Source organism: Heterodontus francisci, chromosome 45, assembly GCF_036365525.1.
Source record: "Heterodontus francisci isolate sHetFra1 chromosome 45, sHetFra1.hap1, whole genome shotgun sequence".
NCBI classification, from domain to species: domain Eukaryota; kingdom Metazoa; phylum Chordata; class Chondrichthyes; order Heterodontiformes; family Heterodontidae; genus Heterodontus; species Heterodontus francisci.
In genome coordinates this window covers 18,386,359-18,410,253 of record NC_090415.1, presented here as the reverse complement: position 1 = coordinate 18,410,253, position 23,895 = coordinate 18,386,359, and the positions used below count along the sequence as shown (strand labels likewise).

The 23,895-nt window shown below is 40.7% G+C and overlaps 1 non-coding gene across 1 annotated transcript; it reads left to right on the top strand.

Moving 5' to 3' along the window:
* The first annotated feature begins 23,457 nt into the window (after positions 1–23,457).
* On the top strand, positions 23,458–23,529 carry trnag-ucc (transfer RNA glycine (anticodon UCC)). Its single transcript has one exon. It is a non-coding gene; the product is annotated as a tRNA-Gly (tRNA).
* Positions 23,530–23,895: the final 366 nt, after the last annotated feature.

The following is a 23,895-nucleotide window of genomic DNA, read 5'->3' as shown; positions in this document are numbered from 1 at the left end:
TCAACATTCACATACCAGGAACTGAAAGGTACAGAGTAAAATCAACATTCACATACCAGGAATTGACAGTTACAGAGTAAAATCAACATTCACATCCCAGGAACTGACAGGTACAGAGTGAAATCAACATTCACATACCAGGAACTGACAGGTACCGAGTAAAATCAACATTCACATACCAGGAACTGGCAGGGACAGAGTAAAATCAACATTCACATCCCAGAAACTGACAGGTACAGAGTAAAATCAACATTCACATACCAGGAACTGACAGGTACTGAGTAAAATCAACATTCACATCCCAGAAACTGACAGGTACAGAGTAAAATCAACATTCACATACCAGGAACTGACAGGTACAGAGTAAAATCAACATTCACATCCCAGAAACTGACAGGTACAGAGTAAAATCAACATTCACATACCAGGAACTGACAGGTACAGAGTAAAATCAACATTCACATCCCAGAAACTGACAGGTACAGAGTAAAATCAACATTCACATACCAGGAACTGACAGGTACAGAGTAAAATCAACATTCACATACCAGGAACTGACAGGTACAGAGTAAAATCAACATTCACAGACCAGAAATTGACAGGTACAGAGTAAAATCAACATTCACATACCAGGAACTGACAGGTACAGAGTAAAATCAACATTCACATACCAGGAACTGACAGGTACAGAGTAAAATCAACATTCACATACCAGGAACTGACAGGTATAGAGTAAAATCAACATTCACATGCCAGGAACTGACAGGTACAGAGTAAAATCAACATTTACGTAACAGGAACTGACAGGTACAGAGTAAAATCAACACTCACATACCAGGAACTGACAGGTACAGAGTAAAATCAAAATTCACACTCCAGGAACAGAAAGGTATAGAGTAAAATCAACATTCACTGACCAGGAACTGACAGGTACAGAGTAAAATAAACATTCACAGACCAGGAACTGACAGGTACAGAGTAAAATCAACATTCACTGACCAGGAACTGACAGGTACAGAGTAAAATCAACATTCACAGACCAGGAACTGACAGGTACAGAGTAAAATAAACATTCACATACCAGGAACTGACAGGTTCAGAGTAAAATCAACATTCACATGCCAGGAACTGACAGGTACAGAGTAAAATCAACATTTACGTAACAGGAACTGACAGGTACAGAGTAAAATCAACACTCACATACCAGGAACTGACAGGTACAGAGTAAAATCAAAATTCACACTCCAGGAACAGAAAGGTATAGAGTAAAATCAACATTCACTGACCAGGAACTGACAGGTACAGAGTAAAATAAACATTCACAGACCAGGAACTGACAGGTACAGAGTAAAATCAACATTCACTGACCAGGAACTGACAGGTACAGAGTAAAATCAACATTCACAGACCAGGAACTGACAGGTACAGAGTAAAATAAACATTCACAGACCAGGAACTGACAGGTTCAGAGTAAAATCAACATTCACATACCAGGAACTGACAGACACAGAGTAAAATCAACATTCACAAACCAGGAACTGACAGGTACAGAGTAAAATCAACATTCACATACCAGGAACTGAAAGGTATAGAGTAAAATCAACATTCACATACCAGAAACTGACAGATACAGAGGAAAATCAACATTCACATACCAGGAACTGACAGGTCCAGAGTAAAATCAACATTCACATACCAGGAACTGACAGGTACAGAGTAAAATCAACATTTACAGACCAGGAACTGACAGGTACAGAGTAAAATCAACATTCACATACCAGGAACTGACAGGTACAGAGTAAAATCAACATTCACATAGCAGGACCGGCAGGTACAGAGTAAAATCAACATTCACATCCCAGAAACTGACAGGTACAGAGTAAAATCAACATTCACATGCCAGGAAGTGACAGGTACAGGGTAAAATCAACATTCACATCCCAGAAACTGACAGGAACAGAGTAAATTCAACGTTCACATACCAGGAACTGGCAGGTACAGAGTAAAATCAACATTCACATACCAGGAACTGACAGATACAGAGTAAAATCAACATTCACATACCAGGAACTGACAGGTACAGAGTAAAATCAACACTCACATACCAGGAACTGACAGGTACAGAGTAAAATCAAAATTCACACTCCAGGAACAGAAAGGTATAGAGTACAATCAACATTCACAGACCAGGAACTGACAGGTACAGAGTAAAATAAACATTCACGGACCAGGAACTGACAGGTACAGAGTAAAATAAACATTCACGGACCAGGAACTGACAGGTACAGAGTAAAATCAACATTCACTTACCAGGAACTGACAGGTACAGAGTAAAATCAACATTCACATACCAGGAACTGACAGGTACAGAGTAAAAGCAACATTCACATACCAGGAACTGAAAGGCATAGAGTAAAATCAACATTCACATACCAGAAACTGACAGATACAGAGTAAAATCAACATTCACATACCAGGAACTGACAGGTACAGAGTAAAATCAACATTCACATACCAGGAACTGACAGGTACAGAGTAAAATCAACATTTACAGACCAGGAACTGACAGGTACAGAGTAAGATCAACATTCACATCCCAGAAACTGACAGGTACAGAGTAAAATCAACATTCACATCCCAGAAACTGACAGGGACAGAGTAAAATCAACCTTCACATGCCAGGAACTGACAGGTACAGGGTAAAATCAACATTCACATCCCAGAAACTGACAGGAACAGAGTAAAATCAACGTTCACATACCAGGAACTAACAGGTACAGAGTAAAATCAACATTCACATACCAGGAACTGACAGACACAGAGTAAAATCAACCTTCACATACCAGGAACTGACAGGTAAAGAGCAAAATCAACATTCACATACCAGGAACTGCCAGGTACAGAGTACAATCAACATTCACATACCAGGAACTGACAGATACAGAGTAAAATCAACATTCACATACCAGGAACTGACAGGTACAGAGTAAAATCAACATTCACATATCAGGAACTGACAGGTACAGAGTAAAATCAACGTTCACATACCAGGAACTGACAGGTACAGAGTAAAATCAACATTCACATACCAGGAACTGACAGGTACAGAGTAAAATCAACATTCACATACCAGGAACTGACAGGTACAGAGTAAAATCAACATTCACATACCAGGAACTGACAGGTACAGAGTAAAATCAACATTCACATACCAGGAACTGACAGGTACAGAGTAAAATCAACATTCACATACCAGGAACTGACAGGTACAGAGTAAAATCAACCTTCACATACCAGGAACTGACAGGTACAGAGTAAAATCAACATTCACATACCAGGAACTGACAGGTACAGAGTAAAATCAACATTCACATACCAGGAACCGACAGGTACAGAGTAAAATCAACATTCACATACCAGGAACTGACAGGTACAGAGTAAAATCAACATTCACATACCAGGAACTGACAGGTACAGAGTAAAATCAACATTCACATACCAGGAATTGACAGTTACAGAGTAAAATCAACATTCACATCCCAGGAACTGACAGGTACAGAGTGAAATCAACATTCACATACCAGGAACTGACAGGTACCGAGTAAAATCAACATTCACATACCAGGAACTGGCAAGGACAGAGTAAAATCAACATTCACATACCAGGAACTGAAAGGTACAGAGTAAAATCAACATTCACATACCAGGAACTGACAGGTACAGAGTAAAATCAACATTCACATACCAGGAACTGAAAGGTACAGAGTAAAATCAACATTCACATACCAGGAACTGACAGGTACAGAGTAAAATCAACATTCACATACCAGGAACTGACAGGTACAGAGTAAAATCAACATTCACATAACAGGAACTGACAGGTACAGAGTAAAATCAACATTCACATACCAGGAACTGACAGGTACAGAGTAAAATCAACATTTACAGACCAGGAACTGACAGGTACAGAGTAAGATCAACATTCACATCCCAGAAACTGACAGGTACAGAGTAAAATCAACATTCACATCCCAGAAACTGACAGGGACAGAGTAAAATCAACCTTCACATGCCAGGAACTGACAGGTACAGGGTAAAATCAACATTCACATCCCAGAAACTGACAGGAACAGAGTAAAATCAACGTTCACATACCAGGAACTAACAGGTACAGAGTAAAATCAACATTCACATACCAGGAACTGACAGACACAGAGTAAAATCAACCTTCACATACCAGGAACTGACAGGTACAGAGTAAAATCAACATTCACATACCAGGAACTGACAGGTACAGAGTACAATCAACATTCACATACCAGGAACTGACAGATACAGAGTAAAATCAACATTCACATACCAGGAACTGACAGGTACAGAGTAAAATCAACATTCACATACCAGGAACTGACAGGTACAGAGTAAAATCAACATTCACATACCAGGAACTGACAGGTACAGAGTAAAATCAACATTCACATACCAGGAACTGACAGGTACAGAGTAAAATCAACATTCACATACCAGGAACTGACAGGTACAGAGTAAAATCAACATTCACATACCAGGAACTGACAGGTACAGAGTAAAATCAACATTCACATACCAGGAACTGACAGGTACAGAGTAAAATCAACATTCACATACCAGGAACTGACAGGTACAGAGTAAAATCAACATTCACATACCAGGAACTGACAGATACAAAGTAAAATCAACATTCACATACCATGAACTGAAAGGTACAGAGTAAAATCAACATTCACATACCAGGAACTGACAGGTACAGAGTAAAATCAACATTCACATACCAGGAACTGACAGGTACAGAGTAAAATCAACATTCACATACCAGGAACTGACAGACACAGAGTAAAATCAACCTTCACATACCAGGAACTGACAGGTACAGAGTAAAATCAACATTCACATACCAGGAACTGACAGGTACAGAGTACAATCAACATTCACATACCAGGAACTGACAGATACAGAGTAAAATCAACATTCACATACCAGGAACTGACAGGTACAGAGTAAAATCAACATTCACATACCAGGAACTGACAGGTACAGAGTAAAATCAACATTCACATACCAGGAACTGACAGGTACAGAGTAAAATCAACATTCACATACCAGGAACTGACAGGTACAGAGTAAAATCAACATTCACATACCAGGAACTGACAGGTACAGAGTAAAATCAACATTCACATACCAGGAACTGACAGGTACAGAGTAAAATCAACATTCACATACCAGGAACTGACAGGTACAGAGTGAAATCAACCTTCACATACCAGGAACTGACAGGTACAGAGTAAAATCAACATTCACATACCAGGAACTGACAGATACAAAGTAAAATCAACATTCACATACCATGAACTGAAAGGTACAGAGTAAAATCAACATTCACATACCAGGAACTGACAGGTACAGAGTAAAATCAACATTCACATACCAGGAACTGACAGGTACAGAGTAAAATCAACATTCACATACCAGGAACCGACAGGTACAGAGTAAAATCAACATTCACATACCAGGAACTGACAGTTACAGAGTAAAATCAACATTCACATACCAGGAACTGACAGGTGCAGAGTAAAATCAACATTCACATACCAGGAACTGAAAGGTACAGAGTAAAATCAACATTCACATACCAGGAATTGACAGTTACAGAGTAAAATCAACATTCACATCCCAGGAACTGACAGGTACAGAGTGAAATCAACATTCACATACCAGGAACTGACAGGTACCGAGTAAAATCAACATTCACATACCAGGAACTGGCAGGGACAGAGTAAAATCAACATTCACATACCAGGAACTGAAAGGTACAGAGTAAAATCAACATTTACATACCAGGAACTGACAGGTACAGAGTAAAATCAACATTCACATACCAGGAACTGAAAGGTACAGAGTAAAATCACCATTCACATACCAGGAACTGACAGGTACAGTGTAAAATCAACATTCACATACCAGGAACTGACAGGTACAGAGTAAAATCAACATTCACAGACCAGGAACTGACAGGTACATAGTAAAATCAACATTCACAGACCAGGAACTGACAGGTACAGAGTAAAAGCAACATTCACATACCAGGAACTGACAGGTACAGAGTAAAATCAACATTCACATACCAGGAACTGACAGGTACAGAGTAAAATCAACATTCACATACCAGGAACTGAGAGGTACAGAGTAAAATCAACATTCACAGACCAGCAACTGAAAGGTACAGAGTAAAATCAACATTCACATACCAGGAACTGACAGGTACAGAGTAAAATCAACATTCACAGACCAGGAACTGACAGGTGCAGAGTAAAATCAACATTCACATACCAGGAACTGACAGGTACAGAGTAAAATCAACATTCACAGACCAGGAACTGACAGGTACAGAGTAAAATCAACATTCACAGACCAGGAACTGACAGGTACAGAGTAAAATCAACATTCACATACCAGGAACTGACAGGTACAGAGTAAAATCAACATTCACATACGAGGAACTGACAGGTGCAGAGTAAAATCAACATTCACAGACCAGGAACTGACAGGTACAGAGTAAAATCAACATTCACAAACCAGGAACTGACAGATACAAAGTAAAATCAACATTCACAGACCAGGAACTGACAGGTACAGAGTAAAATCAACATTCACAGACCAGGAACTGACAGGTACAGAGTAAAATCAACATTCACAGACCAGGAACTGACAGGTACATAGTAAAATCAACATTCACATACCAGGAACTGACAGATAGAGAGTAGAATCAACATTCACATACCAGGAACTGACAGGTACAGAGTAAAATCAACATTCACAGACCAGGAACTGACAGGTACAGAGTAAAATCAACATTCACATACAAGGTACTGACAGGTACAGAGTAAAATCAACATTCACATACCAGGAACTGACAGGTACAGAGTAAAATCAACATTCACATACCAGGAACTGACAGGTACAGAGTAAAATCAACATCACAGACCAGGAACTGACCGATACAGTTTAAAATCAACATTCACATACCAGGAACTGAAAGGTACAGAGTAAAATCAACATTCAGCTACCAGGAACTGACAGGTACAGAGTAAAATCAACATTCACATACCAGGAACTGAAAGGTACAGAGTAAAATCAACATTCACATACCAGGAACTGACAGATACAGAGTAAAATCAACATTCACATACCAGGAACTGACAGATACAGAGTAAAATTAACATTCACATACCAGGAACTGACAGATACAGAGTAAAATCGACATTCACATACCAGGAACTGAAAGGTACAGAGTAAAATCAACATTCACATACCAGGAACTGACAGATGCAGAGTAAAATCAGCATTCACAGACCAGGAACTGACAGGTACAGAGTAAAATCAACATTCACATACCAAGAACTGACAGGTACAGAGTAAAATCAACATTCACATACCAGGAACTGACAGGTACAGAGTAAACTCAACATTCACATACCAGGAACTGACAGGTACAGAGTAAAATCAACATTCACATACCAGGAACTGACAGGTACAGAGTAAAATCAACATTCACATACCAGGAACTGACAGGTACAGAGTAAAATTAACATTCACATACCAGGAACTGACAGGTACAGAGTAAAATCAACATTCACATACCAGGAACTGACAGGTACAGAGTAAAATCAACATTCACATACCAGGAACTGACAGGTACAGAGTAAAATCAACATTCACATACCAGGAACTGAAAGGTACAGAGTAAAATCAACATTCACATACCAGGAACTGAAAGGTACAGAGTAAAATTAACATTCACATACCAGGAACTGACATACAGAGTAAAATCAACATTCACATACCAGGAACTGAAAGGTACAGAGTAAAATCAACATTCACATACCAGGAACTGACAGGTACAGAGTAAAATCAACATTCACATACCAGGAACTGAAAGGTACAGAGTAGAATTAACATTCACATACCAGGAACTGACAGATACAGAGTAAAATCAACATTCACATACCAGGAACTGACAGGCACAGAGTAAAATCAACATTCACATACCAGGAACTGACAGGTACAGAGTAAAATCAACATTCACATACCAGGAACTGACAGGTACAGAGTAAAGTCAACATTCACATACCAGGAACTGACAGGTACAGAGTAAAATCAACATTCACATACCAGGAACTGACAGGTACAGAGTAAAATCAACATTCGCATACCAGGAACTGACAGGTACATGTAAAATCAACATTCACATACCAGGAACTGAAAGGTACAGAGTAAAATCAACCTTCACATACAAGGAACTGACAGGTACAGAGTAAAATCAACATTCACATACCAGGAACTGAAAGGTACAGAGTAAAATCAACATTCACATATCAGGAATTGACAGTTACAGAGTAAAATCAACATTCACATACCAGGAACTGACAGGTACAGAGTAAAATCAACATTCACATACCAGGAACTGACAGGTACCGAGTAAAATCAACATTCACATACCAGGAACTGGCAGGGGCAGAGTAAAATCAACATTCACATCCCAGGAACTGACAGGTACAGAGTAAAATCAACATTCACATATCAGGAACTGACAGTTACAGAGTACAATCAACATTCACATAGCAGGAACTGAAAGGTTCAGAGTAAAATCAACATTCATATACCAGGAACTGACAGGTACAGAGTAAAATCAACATTCACATACCAGGAATTGACAGGTACAGAGTAAAATCAACATTCACATACCAGGAACTGACAGGTACAGAGTAAAATCAACATTCACTGACCAGGAACTGACAGGTACAGAGTAAAATTAACATTCACATACCAGGAACTGACAGGTACAGAGAAAAATCAACATTCACATACCAGGAACTGACAGGTACAGAGTAAAAGCAACATTCACATACCAGGAACTGACAGTTACTGAGTAAAATCAACATTCACATACCAGGTACTGACAGGTACAGAGTAAAATCAAAATTCACAGACCAGGAACTGAAAGGTACAGAGTAAAATCAACATTCACATACCAGGAACTGACAGGTACAGAGTAAAATCAACATTCACATACCAGGAACTGACAGGTACAGAGTAAAATCAACATTCACATACCAGGTACTGACAGGTACAGAGTAAAATCAAAATTCACAGACCAGGAACTGAAAGGTACAGAGTAAAATCAACATTCACATACCAGGAACTGACAGGTACAGAGTAAAATCAACATTCACAGACCAGGAACTGACAGGTACAGAGTAAAATCAACATTCACATACCAGGAACTGACAGATACAGAGTAAAATCAACATTCACAGACCTGGAACTGACAGGTACAGAGTAAAATCAACATTCACAGACCAGGAACTGACAGGTACAGAGTAAAATCAACATTCACAAACCAGGAACTGAAAGGTACAGAGTAAAATCAACATTCACATACCAGGTACTGACAGGTACAGAGTAAAATCAACATTCACATTCCAGGAACTGACAGGTACAGAGTAAAATCAACATTCACATACCAGGAACTGACAGGTACAGAGTAAAATCAACATTCACATGCCAGGAACTGACAGGTACAGAGTTAAATCAACATTCACATACCAGGAACTGAAAGGTACAGAGTAAAATCAACATTCACATATCAGGAATTGACAGTTACAGAGTAAAATCAACATTCACATACCAGGAACTGACAGGTACAGAGTAAAATCAACATTCACTTACCAGGAACTGAAAGGTACAGAGTAAAATCAACCTTCATATACCAGGAACTGACAGGTACAGAGTAAAATCAACATTCACATACCAGGAACTGAAAGGTACAGAGTAAAATCAACATTCACATATCAGGAATTGACAGTTACAGAGTAAAATCAACATTCACATACCAGGAACTGACAGGTACAGAGTAAAATCAACATTCACATACCAGGAACTGACAGGTACCGAGTAAAATCAACATTCACATACCAGGAACTGGCAGGGACAGAGTAAAATCAACATTCACATACCAGGAACTGACAGTTACAGAGTACAATCAACATTCACATAGCAGGAACTGAAAGGTACAGAGTAAAATCAACATTCACATACCAGGAACTGACAGGTACAGAATAAAATCAACATTCACAGACCAGGAACTGACAGGTACAGAGTAAAATCAACATTCACATGCCAGGAACTGACAGTTACAGAGTACAATCAACATTCACATAGCAGGAACTGAAAGGTACAGAGTAAAATCAACATTCACATACCAGGAACTGACAGGTACAGAATAAAATCAACATTCACATACCAGGAACTGACAGGTACAGAATAAAATCAACATTCACAGACCAGGAACTGACAGATACAGAGTAAAATCAACATTCACATATCAGGAACTGACAGTTACAGAGTACAATCAACATTCACATAGCAGGAACTGAAAGGTACAGAGTAAAATCAACATTCACATACCAGGAACTGACAGGTACAGAATAAAATCAACATTCACAGACCAGGAACTGACAGGTACAGAGTAAAATCAACACTCACATACAAGGAACTGACAGGTACAGAGTAAAATCAACATTCACAGACCAGTAACTGACAGGTACAGAGTAAAATCAACATTCACAGACCAGGAACTGACAGGTACAGAGTAAAATCAACATTCACATACCAGGAACTGACAGGTACAGAGTAAAATCAACATTCACATACCAGGAACTGACAGGTACAGAGTAAAATCAACATTCACATATCAGGAACTGACAGTTACAGAGTACAATCAACATTCACATAGCAGGAACTGAAAGGTACAGAGTAAAATCAACATTCACATACCAGGAACTGACAGGTACAGAATAAAATCAACATTCACAGACCAGGAACTGACAGGTACAGAGTAAAATCAACATTCACATACAAGGAACTGACAGGTACAGAGTAAAATCAACATTCACAGACCAGGAACTGACAGGTACAGAGTAAAATCAACATTCACAGACCAGGAACTGACAGGTACAGAGTAAAATCAACATTCACATACCAGGAACTGACAGGTACAGAGTAAAATCAACATTCACATACCAGGAACTGACAGGTACAGAGTAAAATCAACATTCACATACCAGGAACTGACAGGTACAGAGTAAAACCAACATTCACTTACCAGGAACTGAAAGGTACAGAGTAAAATCAACCTTCATATACCAGGAACTGACAGGTACAGAGGAAAATCAACATTCACATACCAGGAACTGAAAGGTACAGAGTAAAATCAACATTCACATATCAGGAATTGACAGTTACAGAGTAAAATCAACATTCACATACCAGGAACTGACAGGTACAGAGTAAAATCAACATTCACATACCAGGAACTGACAGGTACCGAGTAAAATCAACATTCACATACCAGGAACTGGCAGGGACAGAGTAAAATCAACATTCACATACCAGGAACTGAAAGGTACAGAGTAAAATCAACATTCACATATCAGGAACTGACAGTTACAGAGTACAATCAACATTCACATAGCAGGAACTGAAAGGTACAGAGTAAAATCAACATTCATATACCAGGAACTGACAGGTACAGAGTAAAATCAACATTCACATACCAGGAACTGACAGGTACAGAGTAAAATCAACATTCACATACCAGGAACTGACAGGTACAGAGTAAAATCAACATTCACATACCAGGAACTGACAGGTACAGAGTAAAATCAACATTCACATATCAGGAACTGACAGTTACAGAGTACAATCAACATTCACTTAGCAGGAACTGAAAGGTACAGAGTAAAATCAACATTCACATACCAGGAACTGACAGGTACAGAATAAAATCAACATTCACAGACCAGGAACTGACAGGTACAGAGTAAAATCAACATTCACATACAAGGAACTGACAGGTACAGAGTAAAATCAACATTCACAGACCAGGAACTGACAGGTACAGAGTAAAATCAACATTCACATACCAGGAACTGACAGGTACAGAGTAAAATCAACATTCACATACCAGGAACTGACAGGTACAGAGTAAAATCAACATTCACATACCAGGAACTGACAGGTACAGAGTAAAATCAACATTCACATATCAGGAACTGACAGTTACAGAGTACAATCAACATTCACATAGCAGGAACTGAAAGGTACAGAGTAAAATCAACATTCACATACCAGGAACTGACAGGTACAGAATAAAATCAACATTCACAGACCAGGAACTGACAGGTACAGAGTAAAATCAACATTCACATACAAGGAACTGACAGGTACAGAGTAAAATCAACATTCACAGACCAGGAACTGACAGGTACAGAGTAAAATCAACATTCACAGACCAGGAACTGACAGGTACAGAGTAAAATCAACATTCACATACCAGGAACTGACAGGTACAGAGTAAAATCAACATTCACATACCAGGAACTGACAGGTACAGAGTAAAATCAACATTCACATACCAGGAACTGACAGGTACAGAGTAAAATCAACATTCACTTACCAGGAACTGAAAGGTACAGAGTAAAATCAACCTTCATATACCAGGAACTGACAGGTACAGAGTAAAATCAACATTCACATACCAGGAACTGAAAGGTACAGAGTAAAATCAACATTCACATATCAGGAATTGACAGTTACAGAGTAAAATCAACATTCACATACCAGGAACTGACAGGTACAGAGTAAAATCAACATTCACATACCAGGAACTGACAGGTACCGAGTAAAATCAACATTCACATACCAGGAACTGGCAGGGACAGAGTAAAATCATCATTCACATACCAGGAACTGAAAGGTACAGAGTAAAATCAACATTCACATATCAGGAACTGACAGTTACAGAGTACAATCAACATTCACATAGCAGGAACTGAAAGGTACAGAGTAAAATCAACATTCATATACCAGGAACTGACAGGTACAGAGTAAAATCAACATTCACATACCAGGAACTGACAGCTACAGAGTAAAATCAACATTCACATACCAGGAACTGACAGGTACAGAGTAAAATCAACATTCACTTACCAGGAACTGAAAGGTACAGAGTAAAATCAACATTCATATACCAGGAACTGACAGATACAGAGTAAAATCAACATTCACATACCAGGAACTGACAGGTGCAGAGTAAAATCAACATTCACTTACCAGGAACTGAAAGGTACAGAGTAAAATCAACCTTCATATACCAGGAACTGACAGGTACAGAGTAAAATCAACATTCACATACCAGGAACTGAAAGGTACAGAGTAAAATCAACATTCACATATCAGGAATTGACAGTTACAGAGTAAAATCAACATTCACATACCAGGAACTGACAGGTACAGAGTAAAATCAACATTCACATACCAGGAACTGGCAGGGACAGAGTAAAATCAACATTCACATACCAGGAACTGACAGGTACAGAGTACAATCAACATTCACATAGCAGGAACTGAAAGGTACAGAGTAAAATCAACATTCACATACCAGGAACTGACAGTTACAGAGTAAAATCAACATTCACATACCAGGAACTGACAGGTACAGAGTAAAATCAACATTCACATACCAGGAACTGACAGGTACAGAGTAAAATCAACATTCACAGACCAGGAACTGACAGGTACAGAGTAAAATCAACATTCACATACCAGGAACTGACAGGTACAGAGAAAAATCAACATTCACATACCAGGAACTGACAGGTACAGAGTAAAATCAACATTCACATATCAGGAACTGACAGTTACAGAGTACAATCAACATTCACATAGCAGGAACTGAAAGGTACAGAGTAAAATCAACATTCATATACCAGGAACTGACAGGTACAGAGTAAAATCAACATTCACATACCAGGAACTGACAGGTACAGAGTAAAATCAACATTCACATACCAGGAACTGACAGGTACAGAGTAAAATCAACATTCACAGACCAGGAACTGACAGGTACAGAGTAAAATCAACATTCACATACTAGGAACTGACAGGTACAGAGAAAAATCAACATTCACATACCAGGAACTGACAGGTACAGAGTAAAAGCAACATTCACATACAAGGAACTGACAGGTACTGAGTAAAATCAACATTCACATACCAGGTACTGACAGGTACAGAGTAAAATCAAAATTCACAGACCAGGAACTGAAAGGTACAGAGTAAAATCAACATTCACATACCAGGAACTGACAGGTACAGAGTAAAATCAACATTCACATACCAGGAACTGACAGGTACAGAGTAAAATCAACATTCACATACCAGGTACTGACAGGTACAGAGTAAAATCAAAATTCACAGACCAGGAACTGAAAGGTACAGAGTAAAATCAACATTCACATACCAGGAACTGACAGGTACAGAGTAAAATCAACATTCACAGACCAGGAACTGACAGGTACAGAGTAAAATCAACATTCACATACCAGGAACTGACAGATACAGAGTAAAATCAACATTCACAGACCAGGAACTGACAGGTACAGAGTAAAATCAACATTCACAGACCAGGAACTGACAGGTACAGAGTAAAATCAACATTCACATACCAGGTACTGACAGGTACAGAGTAAAATCAACATTCACATACCAGGAACTGACAGGTGCAGAGTAAAATCAACATTCACATACCAGGAACTGACAGGTACAGAGTAAAATCAACATTCACAAACCAGGAACTGATAGATACAGAGTAAAATCAACATTCACAGACCAAGAACTGACAGGTACAGAGTAAAATCAACATTCACAGACCAGGAACTGACAGGTACAGAGTAAAATCAACATTCACAGACCAGGAACTGACAGGTACATAGTAAAATCAACATTCACATACCAGGAACTGACAGATACAGAGTAAAATCAACATTCACATACCAGGAACTGACAGGTACAGAGTAAAATCAACATTCACAGACCAGGAACTGACAGGTACACAGTAAAATCAACATTCACATACAAGGTACTGACAGGTACAGAGTAAAATCAACATTCTCATACCAGGAACTGACAGGTACAGAGTAAAATCAACATTCACATACCAGGAACTGACAGGTACAGAGTAAAATCAACATCACAGACCAGGAACTGACCGATACAGAGTAAAATCAACATTCACATACCAGGAACTGAAAGGTACAGAGTAAAATCAACATTCAGCTACCAGGAACTGACAGGTACAGAGTAAAATCAACATTCACATACCAGGAACTGAAAGGTACAGAGTAAAATTTCCGGCGGAGAAGCAGGAGAAGGTAGCGACTCTTCGGTGGGTAAGTGAAGGCAACAGGAGCTGTGTTTTAAAAGTTGTTTTAAAAGTTGTACTTACTGTTTTCCTTGTGTTCAAGTTAACCCGAGACACTACACATGTAGTGTCTCCCACCCATCCTCCTCCTCTAACCTAATAATAAGACCCTTTTTACCCTCCTCCTCTAGCCAAAAAGGACTGAACAGGTAAGCTATTTCACTGTTTTTGTTAATATCTATATTTGTACTTAATTAAGGGGTAATTGAGTAAAAGAAATGGCAGCCAGGGGAGTGCAGTGCTCCTCCTGCAGTATGTTCGAGGTGAGGGGAACCTCCGGTGACCCTGCCGACTTCACCTGCTGGAAGTGCATCCGTCTCCAGCTCCTATCAGACCGTGTTAGGGAACTGGAGCTGGAGCTGGATGAACTGAGGATCATTCGGGAAGCTGAGGGGGTGATAGATAGAAGCTACAGGGATGTCGTTACTCCACAAAACAAAGACAGCTGGGTAACAGAGGTGGGAAGAGGTCAGTGCAGGGATCTCCTGTGGTCGTTCCCCTCAGCAACAAGTATACAGTTTTAGATACTGTTGGGGGGGACGGCCTATCGGGGGCAGGCTGCAGTGAACGGGCCTCTGGCACGGGGTCCTGCACTGTGGCTCAGAAGGGAAGGAGGGAGAATGGGAGAGCACTAGTCATCGGGGACTCGATGGTGAGGAGTACCGACAGGCGGTTCTGTGGGCGCAAGCGAGACGCACGGATGGTTTGTTGCCTACCTGGTGCCAGGGTCCGTGATGTTTGTGATCGCGTCTTCAGGATCCTTAAAGGGGAGGGGGAGCAGCCAGAGGTCGTGGTGCACATTGGCACCAACGACGTAGGAAGGAAGGGTGGCACAGATGTTAGAAGTGAGTTTAGGGAGTTAGGCTGGAAGCTGAAAGCTCGGACGGACAGAGTTGTTATCTCTGGTTTGTTGCCGGCGCCACGTGATAGTGAGGCTAGGAATAGGGAGAGAGCACAGCTGAACACGTGGCTGCAGGAATGGTGTAGAAGAGAGGGCTTCCAGTTCTTGGATAATTGGACTGCATTCTGGGGAAGATGGGACCTGTTCAGACAGGACGGGCTGCATCTGAACCAGAGGGGCACCAATATCCTGGGAGGGAGGTTTGCTAGTACTGTTCGGGAGGGTTTAAACTAGTTTGGGAGGGGGATGGGAACCGGACTTGTAGTCCAGGGACCAGTGGGTCCACTCAGAAAGACAAAGAGTGTAGTGAGGTATTGGGGAAGGTAGCACTGTCGCAGAGGACAGATGGGCACGGAGAAGGGTTAAAGTGCGTATACTTCAACGCAAGAAGCATCAGGAATAAGGTGAGTGAATTAAAGGCGTGGATGGGCACTTGGGACTACGATGTTGTGGCCATCACTGAAACGTGGATAGGTGAGGGGGAGGAATGGTTCTTGGAGGTACCTGGTTATAGATGTTTTCATAAGATTAGGAATGGTGGTAAAAGAGGTGGGGGGGTGGCATTGTTAGTTAGAAATAGTGTAACAACTGCTGAAAGAATTTTCGAGGAGGATCTGCCGACTGAGGCACTGTGGGTTGAGGTCAGGAACAGGAAAGGAGCAGTCACCTTGATGGGAGTTTTCTATCGGCCCCCCAATAGCAGCAGGGAGGTGGAAGAGCAGATTGGGAAACAGATTTTGGAAAGGAGCAGAAGTCACAGGGTAGTAATTATGGGGGATTTCAACTTCCCAAATATTGATTGGCAACTCTTTAGGTCGAATAGTTTGGATGGGGTAGTGTTTGTGCAGTATGTCCAGGAAGCTTTTCTGACTCAGTATGTAGACTGCCCGACCAGAGGGGAGGCAATATTGGATTTGGTACTAGGTAATGAACCAGGGCAAGTGATAGAGCTGTTGGTGGGCGAGCACTTTGGAGATAGTGATCACAATTCTGTAGCATTCACTGTGGTAATGGAGAGGGATAGGTATGTGCAACAGGGCAAGGTTTACAATTGGGGGAAGGGTAGATATGATGCTGTCAGGCAGGAACTGAGGAGCATAAGTTGGGAGCATATGCTGGCAGGGAAGGGCACGGTCGAAATGTGGAACTTTTTCAAGGAGCAGATAGTAGGGGCCATTGATAAGCATGTCCCTGTCAGACAGGGAAGGGATGGTCATGTGAGGGAACCGTGGTTGACAAGAGAGGTTGAGAGTCTTGTTAGGAAGAAGAAGGATGCGTATATAAGGTTGAGGAAAAAGGGCACAGGCATAGCTCTGGAGGGATACAAGATGGCCAGGAAGGATCTGAAGAAAGGGATTAGGAGAGCTAAGAGAGGGCATGAAAAATGCTTGGCGGGTAGGATAAAAGAAAACCCTAAGGCCTTTTACGCGTATGTCAGAAATATGAGGATGACTAGGGGGACCGTAGGTCCGGTCAAGGACAATAGCGGGAGACTGTGTGTTGAGCCGGAAGAGATAAGTGAGGTTTTGAATGAGTACTTCTCTTCGGTATTTACGAATGAGAAGGGGTGTATTACTGAAGAGGACGGTGTGAAACAGACTGGTAAGCTCGAGGAAGTGCTCGTTAGGAGGGAAGATGTGTTGGGGTTTTTGAATAACTTGAAGATAGACAAGTCTCCCGGGCCTGACGGGGTATATCCAAGGATGTTATGGGAAGCAAGGGATGAAATTGCAGAGCCGCTGGCAATGATCTTTTCATCTTCTCTGTTGACGGGGGTGGTACCAGGTGATTGGAGGGTGGCAAATGTTGTGCCCCTGTTTAAGAAAGGGAATAGGAACAACCCTGGGAATTACAGGCCAGTTAGTCTTACTTCGGTGGTAGGCAAGTTGATGGAAAAGGTGCTGAGGGATAGGATTTCTGAGCATCTGGAAAGACACTGCTTGATTCGGGACAGTCAGCACGGTTTTGTGAGGGGTAGGTCTTGCCTCACAAGCCTGATTGAATTCTTTGAGCAGGTGACCAAGCAAGTGGATGAGGTTAAACCAGTGGATGTGGTGTACATGGATTTTAGTAAGGCATTTGATAAGGTCCCCCATGGTAGACTTATGGAGAAAGTCAGGAGGCATGGGATAGTGGGGAATGTGGCCAGTTGGATTAAGAATTGGCTAACTGATAGAAGGCAGAGAGTGGTCTTAGATGGTAAATACTCAGCCTGGAGCCCAGTTACCAGTGGCGTGCCACAGGGATCAGTTCTGGGTCCTCTCCTGTTTGTGATTTTTATTAACGACTTGGATGAGGAAGTCGAAGGGTGGGTCAGTAAATTTGCAGATGATACAAAGGTTGGTGGAGTTGTGGATACCGAGGAGGGCTATTGTCGTCTGCAAAGGGACTTGGATAGGTTGCAGTGCTGGGCTGAAAAGTGGCAGATGGAGTTTAACCCTGAAAAGTGTGAGGTCGTCCATTTTGGAAGGACAAACACGAATGCAAAATACTGGGTTAACGGTAGGGTTCTTGGGCATGTGGAGGAGCAGAGAGACCTTGGGGTCTATGTGCATAGATCGTTGAAAGTTGCAACTCAAGTGGATAGGGCTGTGAAGAAGGCATATGGGGTGTTAGCGTTCATTAGCAGAGGGATTGAATTTAAGAGCCGTGAGGTGATGATGCAGCTGTACAGGACCTTGGTAAGGCCTCATTTGGAGTACTGTGTGCAGTTCTGGTCGCCTCATTTTAGGAAGGATGTGGAAGCCTTGGAGAGGGTGCAGAGGAGATTTACCAGGATGTTGCCTGGAATGGAGAATAAGTCTTACGAGGAAAGGCTGAACATTCTAGGCCTCTTCTCATTAGAACGGAGAAGGATGAGGGGTGACATGATAGAGGTTTATAAGATGATCAGGGGAATAGATAGGGTAGACAGTCAGAAACTTTTTCCCCGGGTGGAGCAAAGCGTTACAAGGGGTCATAAATTTAAGGTGAAGGGTGGGAGATATAAGGGGGATGTCAGGGGAAGGTTCTTTACCCAGAGAGTGGTCGGGGCATGGAATGCCTTGCCTGGGGAAGTTGTTGAGTCAGAAACTTTAGGGACTTTCAAACGGCTTTTAGATAGGTATATGGATAAAGGAGAATGATGGGGTATAGATTAAATTGTCCTTGACAGAGGACAAAGGATCGGCACAACATCGTGGGCCGAAGGGCCTGTTCTGTGCTGTATTTTTCTATGTTCTATGTTCTATGTTCTAAAATCAACATTCACATACCAGGAACTGACAGATACAGAGTAAAATCAACATTCACATACCAGGAACTGACAGACACAGAGTAAAATTAACATTCACATACCAGGAACTGACAGATACAGAGTAAAATCAACATTCACATACCAGGAACTGAAAGGTACAGAGTAAAATCAACATTCACATACCAGGAACTGACAGGTACAGAGTAAAATCAACATTCACATACCAAGAACTGACAGGTACAGAGTAAAATCAACATTCACATACCAGGAACTGAAAGGTACAGAGTAAAATCAGCATTCACAGACCAGGAACTGACAGGTACAGAGTAAAATCAACATTCACATACCAAGAACTGACAGGTACAAAGTAAAATCAACATTCACATACCAGGAACTGACAGGTACAGAGTAAACTCAACATTCACATACCAGGAACTGACAGGTACAGAGTAAAATCAACATTCACATACCAGGAACTGACAGGTACAGAGTAAAATCAACATTCACATACCAGGAACTGACAGGTACAGAGTAAAATTAACATTCATATACCAGGAACTGAAAGGTACAGAGTAAAATCAACATTCACATACCAGGAACTGACAGGTACAGAGTAAAATCAACATTCACATACCAGGAACTGACAGGTACAGAGTAAAATCAACATTCACATACCAGGAACTGAAAGGTACAGAGTAAAATCAACATTCACATACCAGGAACTGAAAGGTACAGAGTAAAATTAACATTCACATACCAGGAACTGACAGATACAGAGTAAAATCAACATTCACATACCAGGAACTGACAGGTACAGAGTAAAATCAACATTCACATACCAGGAACTGAAATGTACAGAGTAGAATTAACATTCACATACCAGGAACTGACAGATACAGAGTGAAATCAACATTTAAAAACCAGGAATTGACAGGCACAGAGTTAAATCAACATTCACATACCAGGAACTGACAGGTACAGAGTAAAATCAACATTCACATACCAGGAACTGACAGGTACAGAGTAAAATCAACATTCACATACCAGGAACTGACAGGTACAGAGAAAAATCAACATTCAATAACCAGGAACTGACAGGTAAAGAGTAAAATCAACATTCACATACCAGGATCTGACAGGTACAGTGTAAAATCAACATTCAAATACCAGGAATTGACAGGTACAGAGTAAAATCAACATTCACATACCAGGAACTGACAGGTACAGAGAAAAATCAACATTCACATACCTGGAATTGACAGGTACAGAGTAAAATCAACATTCACATACCAGGAACTGACAGGTACAGAGTAAAATTAACATTCACATACCAGGACCTGACAGGTACAGAGTGAAATCAACATTCACATACCAGGAACTGACAGGTACAGAGTAAAATCAACATTCACATACCAGGAACTGACAGGTACAGAGTAAAATCAACATTCACATACCAGGAACTGACAGGTACAGAGTAAAATTAACATTCACATACCAGGACCTGACAGGTACAGAGTGAAATCAACATTCACATACCAGGAACTGACAGGTACAGAGTAAAATCAACATTCACATACCAGGAACTGACAGGTACAGAGTGAAATCAACATTCACATACCAGGAACTGACAGGTACAGAGTAAAATCAACATTCACATACCATGAACTGACAGGTACAATACAGATCGTTGGCCGGTATTTATTTTAAGTCAGGGAATTAAAAATTGACACAATGATCGAACCGATCCATGAATGTTCTTGTCAGAGATCTCGAAATTACCTCCAGCTGAAATGTTAGCAGTTGGTATTCAAATTACTGCAGTAAATTGATTCTTTCAGAGAGGCTGTCAGTGGATCTTAAAAGAGCCGGTATGCTTGGTGCTTTATTGTTGTACATTGTGGAGATCTGCAAGGAGCTGTTGTGCTTCGTCACCCCAATGTCCAATCGCAGGTCAAATTTATGTTGCAGTATTTTACAAAGGAAAAAAATGTCAAAGCCATTACCGAATAGAAGTTGATAAAATATTCTCATCATCCAATCAGATTCATTCTCCTGCTGGTTCGACGTCGCCCTGGAGCAAGTTTGTTTCATTCAAGTGTTTCTCCAATTTCCTATTGAAATCATTGATTGTCTCTGCTTCCACCACACTTGTGGACAGACATTGCAGTTGCAATGTAGCAGGTAAAGCAAAAAGTGCTTCCTCACATTTCCCGGCATCTCTTTCCCAAAACCATCAATCTGTGTCTCCTAGTCCTTGTACCATCAACTAATGGGAACGGGTTATCCCTGTCTAACTTACCTACACCTGCATCAGATCTCCCCTCAATCCACATTGCTGGAAGGAGAACAACCACTTACTTAGATAACACAATCCAGAGCCATCTATCCAAGCTTTTCAATAACAAAAGAATAGTTGTGTTGTAAGTAGTATAGATAGGAGCATAACATCAAGAGACTTTGATAGATTAACTGATTGTCTCTGCCCAACGCACCAGATTTTCTGTATCACCTGAACACTGCTCACCGCTGAGTAAAGTTTAGATCATTTTCATAGCTTACATTTATGCAAGAATTGCAATGTCAAGTTTGGATTGTGAAGCATGACGGTCATCTTCACTGAACTATGTTAAAATGTCATGTTGAGAGATGTGTCAGTGTGGAAGATGCACGTAGCCATAGGGAAAAAAAAGGCAAGTCATGTAGCTGGAGGAGAATCCACAATGTGGGCGCGATGGACCGTGACATATTTTACGTTTGTGCCAAATAAGGACAGCTAAAATAATAGGATTAATGATATGCTTTGTACATCAATATATTGAAGTCTGTTTGATCTGTTGCTTGCTTTATTATGAAATGTGTTTTCAAGGCTATACTTTGTTTAAACCTTTTTGTGAGAACGATGGGAGAGACACCAGCACTCCTTGCATGGAGAGAGATGAGATAAAGGCAGAATTAAAGAAAAAAATGTCTGGGATCAGCAAGAATGTAACCTTTAGGATCCTTGCTAAAATAGAAAGAGACGGGAAACATCTGTAATGTGTGTAGATTCAACCATTAACTAACTAGTGTCAAACAATGATGTCAACCTGGACCAATTAGGACACTTGGAACAATTCAAAACTAATATGGTAACATCCTTGCACCACAAGAAGGATAAAAGAAAGGGTGTTACAGGACATCGTCAGCACACTTAGAGAGGGGTCAACAGAAGATCGTTGGAACTGAAAAGGGGAAGATAGAATACAGTCAAGAAAACACAGCAAGGGATGAAGAAGGAGAGAAGTCCTTGCGGCAGCAAGCACAGAAACAAGAATGGGTGTTGCGTGTTACTGAATATCTATTACCATTGTTAAGTATTAACTTTGTGCATCTTAGTTAAGCCTAATAAACTCGCTGACTTGGTCACAGAACCTGAGTTTGTACCTTGCAGGTCAATCTTGGTCAGGAATCTAAAGGTGAGACGGGTTGGGTATTCTCTGTCTCACCTCTGTTCAGGTAACATCTACCTGAAACTTACAGCTCTTTACTATATGCATACATTACTCTGTATTTTGTCCTCCTTAAACTTCGAAATTGTGGGCCCGTTAAAAACATTGTTCTTCGTACAGTTTTCTGCGTCACTCCACTGCATAGTTCTGCCCAGTAAGCAAAAAGGATCAGTTCACTACTGAACTCTAAAATAAAAGCAAAATACTGCAGATGCTGGAAATCTGAAATAAAAACAAGAAATGCTGGGTATACTCAGCAGGTCTGGCAGCATCTGTGGAGAGAGAAGCAGAGTTAACGTTTCAGGTGAGTGACCATTGATGAGAATATTTGCAGCACTTTCTGATTTTATTTCAGATTTCCAGCATTCACAGTATTGTGTTTCTGTGAACATAATCGTATTGCTCAGGTGCAAGTTGAAACCATTGTACAGCATTCTATTAATCAAAACGCTGGACCAACATAGTACAGTAAGCGATGGTGGTATAGTGGTGAGCATAGCTGCCTTCCAAGCAGTTGACCTGGGTTCGATTCCCGGCCATCGCAACCTTAAATTGCTGGTTTACTTTATGTTGCAGTATTTTACAAACGAAAAAAATGTCAAAGCTTTGACAGAATTGAAATTGATAAAATATTCTTATCATCCAATCAGATTCATTCTCCCGCTTGATTGGCGTCACCCTGGAGCAAGTTTGTTTCCTTCAAGTGTTTCTCCAATTTCCTATTGAAATCATTGATTGTCTCTGCTTCCACCGCACTTGTGGACAGACATTGCAGTTGCAATGTAGCAGGTAAAGCAAAAAGTGCTTCCTCAAATTTCCCTGCATCTCTTTCCCAAAACCATCAATCTGTGTCTCCTAGTCCTTGTACCATCAACTAATGGGAACGGGTTATCCTTGTCTAACTTACCTA